The 10639-nt window shown below is 41.9% G+C and overlaps 1 protein-coding gene across 4 annotated transcripts in view; it reads right to left on the reverse strand.

Moving 5' to 3' along the window:
• Nucleotides 1-10639, reverse strand: part of GPR160 (G protein-coupled receptor 160) — a 44514-nt gene that overhangs the window by 2014 nt on the left and 31861 nt on the right. For 3 of the 4 annotated variants that reach the window (XM_011949004.1, XM_011949007.1, XM_011949005.1), the window contains one exon: nucleotides 3150-3273. The gene's annotated coding sequence lies outside the window, so the exon portion shown is untranslated. Of the gene's footprint in view, nucleotides 1-3149; nucleotides 3274-5152; nucleotides 5374-10639 lie in introns of those variants that run through there. The other variant, XM_011949006.1, reaches the window with a different exon arrangement.

A 10639-nucleotide genomic window follows, 5' to 3' on the forward strand; every position in this document is an offset into this window, starting at 1 on the left:
AAACTTACTTCTACAATACTATTCAATCACAGTATTTATAAATGGAGGGGGGAAAACAAAAAATGACAAGAACAACAAACCCAACCACAAATGTCAACAACTGGAGATGGGTTCAAAACCACACAGGTTGGCTGGGTGTCGTGGCTCTTGCCTGAAATCCCAGCATTTTGGGAGGCCAAGACAGGAAGATGGCTTGAGCCCAGGAGTTGGAGACCAACCTGAGCAACATACGGAGCTCCCTCTACCAAAATATATATATGTAACCTGGGCATGGTGATGCACACCTGTGGTTCCAGCCACTGGAGAAGCTGAGGTGAGAGGATCGCTTGAGCCTGGGAGGTCACGGCTGCAGTGAGCCGCGATTGTGCCACTGCACTCCAAGCCTGGGTGACAGAGCAAGACCCTGTCTCAAAGAAAAAAAAGAAACAAACAAAACACAGGTTGAATATCCCTTATCAGAAATGCTTAGGACCAAATGTGTTTTGAATTTTGAATGCGTCGCTAATCCAGAAACCCACACTTTCATTTGAGCATCAGGTCAGTGCTCAGAAAGTTTTGGATTTTAGAGCATTTCAGATTTCAGATTTTGGATTAGGGAGGCTCACCCAGGGATATGGTCATCTTATGATATGCAGCCATTAAAAATGTTTCTCAGGATAGGAGGAAGACCTGGTTTTCATAGTTTTCACTCTTACGTTCATTTGTTAAATTTTAAGCCTTGTGAATTTGGTACATGTTAAAAAAATGTCATGATAAATTTCCACAGTATGTTTAGTTAAGTGAAATGCAGGTTACAAAATTATGTAGCAACATGTCATGTAAGAAATTATACATGCATAGAAAAAGGCTAAAAAAGGTACATATCAAGTTATCAATACAGTAGTGTTATACTTTGTTTCCCAAACTTTAAGGAAAAAAATGGAGTACTGAGTCTGCAAACTGAAAAAGTTAACTTTGCCTAAAAATAGGTCACTGATGATTAAATAATTTTGTCTGAAGGTAAAGAAATCAGTGTGACAATAGTGAAAACATGGAATCAATCCAAATGCCCTTCAGTGACAGATCGGATAAAGAAAATGTGGTACATATACACCATGGAATACTATGCAGCATAAGAAAGGAGACCATGTCTTTCACAGGAACATGCATGGTGCTGGAGGCCATCACCTTTAGCAAACTAACACAGGAACAGAAAACCAAATACCACATGTTTTCACTTACAAGTGGGAGCTAAATGATGAGAACTGATGGACACAAAGAAGGGAACAACAGACACTGGGGTCTACTTCAGGGTGGAGAATGGGAGGAGGAAAAGGAGCAGAAAAAAATAACTATTAGGTACTAGACTTAGTACCTGGGTGACAAAATAATCTGTGCAAAAAACCACCATGATATGAGTTTACCTATAAAACAAACCTGCACCTGTACCCCTGAACCTAAAATAAAAATTAAAAAATCACTGTGAGAGAGTTTTGATGACAGTTTTGTCGACAGATTGAACCATTACTCTCATGGCCATAAATCGGTCATAAGATAACTTATTAAGGTATACAAATAATGAATCTACTTATAGAAATATGTGTATGTGTAAAGGCAATTATAATACAAAATCTGTTTTCATAGCTATAAAAGACCCAATCAAACAAGTACTTCCCACACTCGTTTTTTTCCCCTGTATTTAAACATAGTACAGTTTAATTTGATCCTATCCAAAAAAGTTGCATTCCAGATTTAATATACAAGGGCAGAGAAACGTAGCTGCAGACTTGACAAATGCCATTGGTCTTGTAAGTGGTGTTGCTTGGATAGAGAAGCCAAGATGAGTAAGACCATAGGAAGTCCCCCTTGTGCCAAAAACAGAAACAAAAAAGGCTTAGTTTTAAACAACCAATGTTGGTTTAAAATGAGGGTGAGGAAATCGTGTGGATTCATATTTATGAAGACCCATTTTTCAGAAATGTAACTTTAGGATAAAAGAACAGAATCATCTGTCTCACATAATTTTAACTTTTATAACTCCTATTCTAAAGTAAGGAAAGCCAAGTCAGGCTGGGGGCCGTGGCTCATGCCTGTAATCCTAGCACTTTTGGGAGGCCAAAGTGGGTAGATCACTTGAGCTCAGAGGTTCAAGACCAGCCTGGGCAACATGGTGAAACCTAGTCTCTACAAAAAATAACAAAAATTAGTTGGGTATGATGGTGGGACCTATCCAGCTACTTGGGAGGCAGAGGCGGGAGGATCACCTAAGCCCAGGAAGTCGAGGCTGTGGTGAGCCAAGATCATGCCACTACATTCCAGCCTGGGTGCCAGATTGAGACTGTCGCAAAAAGAAAAGAAAAGCTAGGTAGGCAACATCCAAGGGATGTTTTCCAAGTTCCTGTTTCATCACTGACTCTCACCTGTGGAGGCACCTGGAAGATGACAAAAGCAGGGAGGAGGAGAACCTGGAGGAGGACCCTTGTGTCTCCTAGGGGATAAGGAAGGTCCACCGAGGAGGAAGAGAATCATTTACAGCCACCAAGGCAGGAACTAAGAACCTCTTCAGAAGATGACTGGAATAAAGAAGACAAGTTCGACATGGAATATGTAAGAGAATCATAAAGCTAGAAGAAAAATAAGAGCAGGGAAGACAGGCAACTTGAGGCAATAAAAAGCGAAAGGAAGAAACTGGAAAACAAGATTTTGGCCAATTTACAATAGTTCCTGAATACCACGATCATGGAAACCAATCAGAGCTTTCTTAGATGAGACCAATTTTATATACTCTACCCCAGTTACCCCATAAACCAATATAAGTGTTCAAAATTCCAATATTTTGTTTTTAAAACAACTCCCTGGAAAAGTCAGAAATCCTTTGATAAGCTACCTAATTTTCCCTAGAAAAATGTTCACAGTAAATATAGGGACTCAGAGATTTACAAGATCTGGTCCTTTTCCTGCATGATTCTTTAAACTACTTGTGAATCAATTCATATGCAATGCGAAAAGTTAATGCAAAAGTCCTTTTCAAGGTATCTTGCTTTGCGATCTGGCCCAGTTTGGAGGTATTAGCAGGGCCTCAGGGAAACAAACCATGATTTCGTTTCACTGACCCAATCTCTGTTTTTCCCTTTGTAACCCAATTAATTCTTAATAACTTGCATACTTACTCTCCAGTGGGTCTTCCTTGACTGATGATCTTCCTATTTAATTTCGCTTTTACTGCCTTCAATTATGTTATTTTTGGTTCCTTGCATTTCATTTTGATATGCCAAAATGCTATGTGAGTAAGCTCTGTGTGAAAGATAGAAAAGAAAACGAAACATTAAGAGCTATCTTAATAGCAAGAGTCCAGTTAAACTGGTTCCAGATCACTGCTTAGAAAAATTGTAGCTTTTTGTGGGACTAAAGCCAGTAACTAACTGCTTACATTCTTAGTTTCTTTCTTGCAAAAGGAAGAAAGGGGATACTTGGATTGAAAGCACATCAAAAATAAAGAGATTGATGCATATACTACATTTACTTAAAGGAATCTTACTTTATAGTTTTCAGCCACAAGATAAAGCAGCTGTCCTCAAAGTGTTTGGTTGCAGGACCCTTTGACCCTTGTTGCATGTTAACATCAATAACATTTTAAAAATGTTATTTAAATAATATGGTAAAAAATTACTATATTTTACCAAACAATAATTTAGTGAGCACAGTGGCATTATTTTACATTTCACAACTTGCTTTAGTGTCTGGTTTAATAGCAGACAGCTGAATTCTCATCTATGCCAGGTCTGTCGCGCAGACCCTGGCCGAGCAACAGATGAAAGTAGTACTCAGACACAGATATGCAGTGTTACAGCAGCTAGGGGGCTGCCCAGCACTAGTGGCCGAAGAAGAGAACAGCCTCAAACAGCTGGAGCTGCTTGCTTTTCTTCAGTACAGACATAATGCCGAAAGCCTGGAGCAAACATAATCTGTAGGTAATTCACATTATTATTCCCCCTTCCAGGGAGCAGTCATGTGTGTGGATGAGCAAAGGTCGGTTTCTGGACAACACAAGTGAACAAGCCTATTTAAGATAAATCCCCCTAAACGTCCTTGTACCTACTCCTTGCCCTCTGCCTCAAGGTCAGAAAACAGCTGCCTTCAGCTTATTCTGCCCCAAAGCTATGCAGAGCCTTCCAACCTTCCAGAAGGCCTGCTCCTTTCCCTACAGTTTCTCCCACCACTCTGACCAATCTACATCTCCATTTTGTTTTTTTGCATCAGATTGTGTTGAAGAGTACAGATGTGCGCAGCAACAGGTTTGACAAGCGCAGCAGTTACAGCTCGTGTTCTGTCTGGCTTTGCATATTTGCGGCACATAATTCATCAAATTCTGCCCTCTAGAGAAGGTATCGACTGGCCTCTCAAGTTGTTTTAGCTAGCACTGACCAGTCCCATGGGGTCATACAGAAGTTGTCTGCTACGGCCTCAGGTAATCCTTTCATAAATGGGCTAGTGGCTCCATTTTCTCTAATGCTTTTTCTTATCTCTTTATAAGTGTTGAAAGTAATGGGTTCATGTACCCAATTGCCTTGTTGATCTTGCATTACCAGGCAGACCAAGAGCTCCCCTTCTAATGCTGCTTAAGACAGGGTCCCATAACTGTAGTGTATCCCTTGTTCTTTTTCCAATTTATTGGGGAAGGGGGCTCAGGGAAAATCTCTGTCTCCTCCATGGCACCTTTACCCAGTAACGGTGAGACTGAGTGAGGAGAAGGCAGCAGTAGGGTATATAACGGTTCTTCCTCCCTTCCCTTTTTAGGCTCTTCTGTGTAGAGTGGGGTCAAAGCAGCCCTAACTAAGGCCCATAATGTTAAAGATGTTACTGGGACCCCATTCCCCTTATGCATGATTGTCATTTAAGATTTCTTCCCACTTGCTCCCGGAGCTCTAGGTCTAACGTGCCTTTTGGGAACTATGGGTTATGGAAAACAAGTTTGCATTAGGTCCCTTAATTGGGCCTCTGAAACCGAGGCTCCACTAGCTTTAAGCAGTTGTTTCAATACTTTTATATGCTGTTTCTGTTGAGCAAATAAGTGTTGTCCCATGATGAAACCCTAGCTTGAAAATTCCCTCGAACTTGGAAATCCCAAGAGGGCTCCAATTCCAATTACTTGCTTACTGCACAGTCTCTTCACTTTCGTTTTTGAGGGTTCCGTCACAATCCATTGCAGTGTTCCTCACACAGGGCACCAGCTGCTGGGTCTGTCCCGCAGACCCTGGCCAAGCAACGGATGAAAGGAGTACTCAGACACAGATATGCAGTGTAACAGCAGCTAGTGGGCTGCCCGGCACTAATGGCCAAAAAAGAAAGCAGCCTCAAACAGCTGGAGCTCCTTGCTTTTATTCAGTATAGACATAATGCCAAAAGCCTGGGGCAAACATAATCTGTGGGTAATTAACATTATTGTTCCCTCTTTCAGGGGGACGCGGGACGGGGAGGTTGCAGTGAGCTGAGACTGCATCACTACACTCTAGCCTGAGCAACAGAGTGAGACAGAGTTGTCTCAAAAAAATAATACTAATTTAAGAAAATAAAAAATAAAAAAGCAACATTCAAATAACAGCAACTGTATTGATTACTGATATCCATAGGATTGTGACTTGACTATCCATTTGGATAATGAAATTTTGTCCCTCCAAAAGGTAAATATAAACTTTGAAGAGTTTGTATTTGACATGTGGTCTTTGCTTGACATGTATCCAAATTCAGTGGAAAAAAATAAAATGTCACTCAACTCTGATAATGTTTCGCATTCATTCATTTGCACAGTACAGTTATATTCAGTAAGTAAGAAAATATGGAAATGTTTTTATTTTACTTATTTTTAAAAATAGGTGATATAATTTACATGATACAAAAATTGGGTGACAGATGTGTATTACAGTGAAAGTTACCTGTCCCACCCAATCCTCCAACACCCCCACTCTGCCCAGCATTGCCTAGCCAGTTCCCCTCCCTAGATACAACCACTATAACCAGTTATTTGTATATATTTCCAGAGATATTCTAAAGCAAAGTTTTAAAAAGAAATATGAAATTTCCTTATTAAGACAACTAGTGAGAGATCCTTGATTTGTCCTTTCCTGTCTTATTTATACACTGATAAAATCTGATAAAAGAGGCACAAAGGTAGAACACAACCAAGAATTATCAGTGATCTGCCAGAAGCAGGAGTAATTCCCACCAACCCAAACATAAGGTTGGCGATAAGGAACGCCAGTGAGGCCAGGCAGAAGACAGCAAGCAGGGGTTAGCTCAGGGTAGGGGACAGGTGATTTTTATTTTTCTCCTTCAGTGTAGAATTAGTGCTCACCCACAGGCCTGCTTCGTCTCTGCTTCTGCCCATGGAGGATTTTTGTTCTTTGATCCCTACAGTTAATGGGCTACCAGGCCAAAACATTTCATTGCAGATGAGTTGCCCTTCAGTGTTGTCTTCCCTGTCGTGGGCTGGGGAGCGGGGGAGGCAATGCATTCCAGATGGTACATTACAAGATGGTGGAGCCTCTGTCAACCTGGGTCCTTGAGTGATCGTGTGAAGCAAAGCCCCTGGCGATTCACAATGGGTGTATAGTATGAGCAAGAAATATACCTTTATTGCATTAAGTCAATGGGATTTGGCCTATCCTGACTAATGCCATTCCTTATTATTCTCTATATCCTTTGAAATTTTTTTAACAGGATGTATTATTTATATTATCAGAAAAAAAAGCTACAGTAGAAAAAATACCTTTAAAAAGACACAATACAAGGCCGGGCGCAGTGGCTCAAGCCTGTAATCCCAGCACTTTGGGAGGCCGAGACGGGCGGATCACGAGGTCAGGAGATCGAGACCATCCTGGCTAACACGGTGAAACCCCGTCTCTACTAAAAAAAATACAAAAAACTAGCCAGGCGAGGTGGCGGGTGCCTGTAGTCCCAGCTACTTGGGAGGCTGAGGCAGGAGAATGGCATAAACCCGAGAGGTGGAGCTTGCCGTGAGCTGAGATCCAGCCACTGCACTCCAGCCTGGGCGACAGAGCGAGACTCCGTCTCAAAAAAAAAAAAAAAAAAAGACACAATACAAATGTAAGAGTATTGGTAAAACTCAAAATTCAATTTTAATTTGTAATATATTTGTAAAAGTCATTATACTTTTGAGTTTTTTTCTTCTGATATTCTTTTTGTTTTGTTTTGTTTGAGTTGGAGTTTCGCTCTTGTTGGCCAGGCCGGAGTGCAATAGCACAATCCCACCTCACTATAACCTCTGCCTCTTAGGCTCAAGTGATTCTCCTGCTTCAGCCTGCCAAGTAGCAGGGATTTCAGGCACACACCACCATGCCTGGCTGATTTTTGTTATTAGTAGAGATGGGGTTTCCATTATGTTGGCCAGGCTGGTCTCGAACTCCTGACTTAAAGTGATCTGCCCACCTTGGCCTCCCAAAGTGCTGGGATTACGGGTGTGAGCCACTGTGCCTGGCCCTCTTCTGATTTTCTTATATTTGCCTGTTTTCAAAAAGAAGGGCTCAATTCAATAACCTAAACTTAAATTTTAAGTTTACTTAAAAAAGTGAACTAAACCCAAAGTAGGTTAAAGGGAAGATATAAAAAAAGAGCAGAAATCAATGAAATGAAAACAGAAAAAAAAATAAGGCTGGGCATGGTGGCTCATGCCTGTAATCCCAGCACTTTGAGAGGCCGAGGCAGGAGGATCACTTGATCCCAGGAGTTTGAGACCAGCCTGGGCAACATGGCAAAACCTCGTCTCTATCAAAAAATATAAAACTTAGTTGGGTGTGGTGGTGGCCACCTGTGATCCTAGCTACTTGCAAGGCTGAGGTGGGAGGATTGCTTGAGCCCAGGAGGTGGAGGTTGTGGTGAGCCGAGACTCTGCCACTGCACTCCAGCCTAGGGGACAGGGGAAGACCCTGTCTCAAATAAATAAATAAATAAGCAAATCAATCAAAACAACGACAACAACCCCAAAACAACAGAAAGAAAATCAATGATACAAAACTGGTTCTTTAGGGGAAAAAAAGAACCAATAAAATTAATAAATCTCTAGCCAAATTAAGAAAGAAATTGCCAAAATAAGGAAAGTGAATACCTAAAAACATTAAAAGAATAAGGAACTATTTTGAACATCTTTATTCCAATAAATCTGTATGATGAAACAAACAAATTTCTGGAAAGATACTACTGAACCTCCATCCAAAAGATCCCTAAATATCTCTCTTAAAGAAACTGGCCGGGTGCGGTGGCTCATGCCTGTAATCCCAGCATTTTGGGAGGCTGAGGCCAGCAGATCACCTGAGGTCAGGAGTTTAAGAACAGCCTGGCCAATATGGTGAAATCCCTGTCTCTACTAAAAATACAAAAATTAGCCAGGCATGGTGGCTCGGCCTGTAAACCCTGCTGCTCCGGAGACTGAGGCAGGAGAATTGCTTGCACCCAGGAGGCGGAGCTTGCAGTGAGCCGAGATTGTGCCACTGCACTCCAGCCTAAGTGACAGAGTGAGATTTAAAAAAAAAAAAAAAAAAATCTCTATTAAAGAAACTGATTATGTATTTAAAACCTACCCACAAAGAAAATACAGGCTCAGAGGCTCAGATGTCTTCATTGACGGATTCTATTAAGCATTTAGGGAAAAAATACCAAACTTAAAGAGTACCTCCCAGCTCAATTCACAAGGAGTAGAAATGCCTTGATACCAAAGACATTTCAAGAAAAGCAATATAGACCAGCATCCCTCATGAACATGGAAGCTGAAATTGTTAACAAATTATCAGCAACTTGAATCCATCAATACATCATGGTCAATAGAAACTTATTTTAACATTAGAAAGTCAATCAATGTAACTCACCACATTAACAGAATAAAGGAGAAAGACTATAAGATCACCTGAAGAGATGCAGATACAGCATTTAACAAAATCTAATATGATAAAAACAAACAACAGAAGGACACATCCCCAACCAGATAAGAAGTCTCTATGAAAAACCAAGATCAATCTCATGGTGCTGAAAGCAGATATCCATATGGGGGAAAATGAACTTTCACTCTTACCTTACACCATACACAACAATAAACTAAAAAAGGATTCATATGACTAAATGTATAAGTAAAACTAAAATTTCTTTTTTTTTTTTTTTTGAGACGGAGTCTCGCTCTGTTGCCCAGGCTGGAGTGCAGTGGCCGGATCTCAGCTCACTGCAAGCTCCGCCTCCTGGGTTCAGTCCATTCTCCTGCCTCAGCCTCCTGAGTAGCTGGGACTACAGGCGCCCACCACCTCGCCCGGCTAGTTTTTTGTATTTTTTAGTAGAGACAAGGTTTCACCGTGTTAGCCAGGATGGTCTCGATCTCCTGACCTTGTGATCCGCCCGTCTCGGCCTCCCAAAGTGCTGGGATTACAGGCTTGAGCCACCGCGCCCGGCCAAACTAAAATTTCTAGAAGAAATTGTTTGCAATCCTGGGTAGATATATTAGCTTCCTAGAGCTGCCATAACAAATTATAATAGGCAAAAAAAAATTTTTTTTTTTCCCTAATTGACAGAATCTTTCTCTGTTGCCCAGGCTGGAGTACTGTGGTGCAATCAAAGCTCACTGTAAACCTGAACTCCTAGGCTCAAGTAATGCTCCTGCCTCCACTTCCCAAGTAGCTGGGACCACAGGCTCGTGCCACCATGCTGGGCTAAGTTTTAAAAAATTTTTATTTGTAGAGATGGGGTCTCGTTTTGTTGTCCAGGTTGGTCTCAAACTCCTGGCTTCAAGCATTCCTCCTGCCTCGGCCTCCTAAATTGCTGGGATTACAAGCATGAGCTACTGTGCCCAGTTGACTGGTGGTAAATTTAAACTGAATGGCTCATGATATTATTTGGACGTCTGTCCCCTTCAAATCTCATGTTGAAATATGATCTCCAAGGCTGAAGGTGGGGCCTAGTGGGAGGTATTTGGCTCATGGGGGTGGATCCCTCATGAATGGCTTGGTGCCCTCCCCACAGTCATGAGTAAGTCCTCACTCTTATTTGTTCACGAGAGAGCTGACTGGTTAAAAAGAGTCTGGGACTTTCCCTCTCTTCCTGTCGCTCCCTGTCTCACCATGTAACACGCCTGCTCCCCCTTTGCCTTCCACCATGACTGGAAGCTTCCTGAGGCCTCAACAGAAACAAATGCTGGTGCCCTGCTTCCTGTACAGTCTACAGAACCAGGAGCCAAATAAACCTCTTTTCTTTATAAATTACCCAGTCTCAGGTATTCCTTTATAATGACACAAAACAGACTAACACAACTTAAAACAACAGAAATTTAATCTCTCACATGCAGGAGGCCAGAAGTCTGAAATTCAATTGTCAGTAGAGGCTAGGCACACTGGCTCATACCTGGAATCCCAGCACATTGGAAGGCCGGGGCAGGTGGATCACTTGAGGTCAGGAGTTCGAGACCAGCCTGGCCAATGTGGTGAAACCTCATATCTACTAAAAATACAAAAATTAGCTGGGCATGGTGGCAGACACCTGTAGTCCCAGCTACTTGGGAGGATGAGGAAGGAGAATCGCTTGAACCCGGGAGGCGGAGGTTGCAATGAGCCATGATCACACCACTGCACTCCAGCCTGAGTGACAGAGTGAGACCCCACCTCAAAAA

The sequence above is a fragment of the Colobus angolensis genome, unplaced genomic scaffold (genome assembly GCF_000951035.1).
Source record: "Colobus angolensis palliatus isolate OR3802 unplaced genomic scaffold, Cang.pa_1.0 Scaffold289, whole genome shotgun sequence".
Lineage (NCBI taxonomy): Eukaryota > Metazoa > Chordata > Mammalia > Primates > Cercopithecidae > Colobus > Colobus angolensis.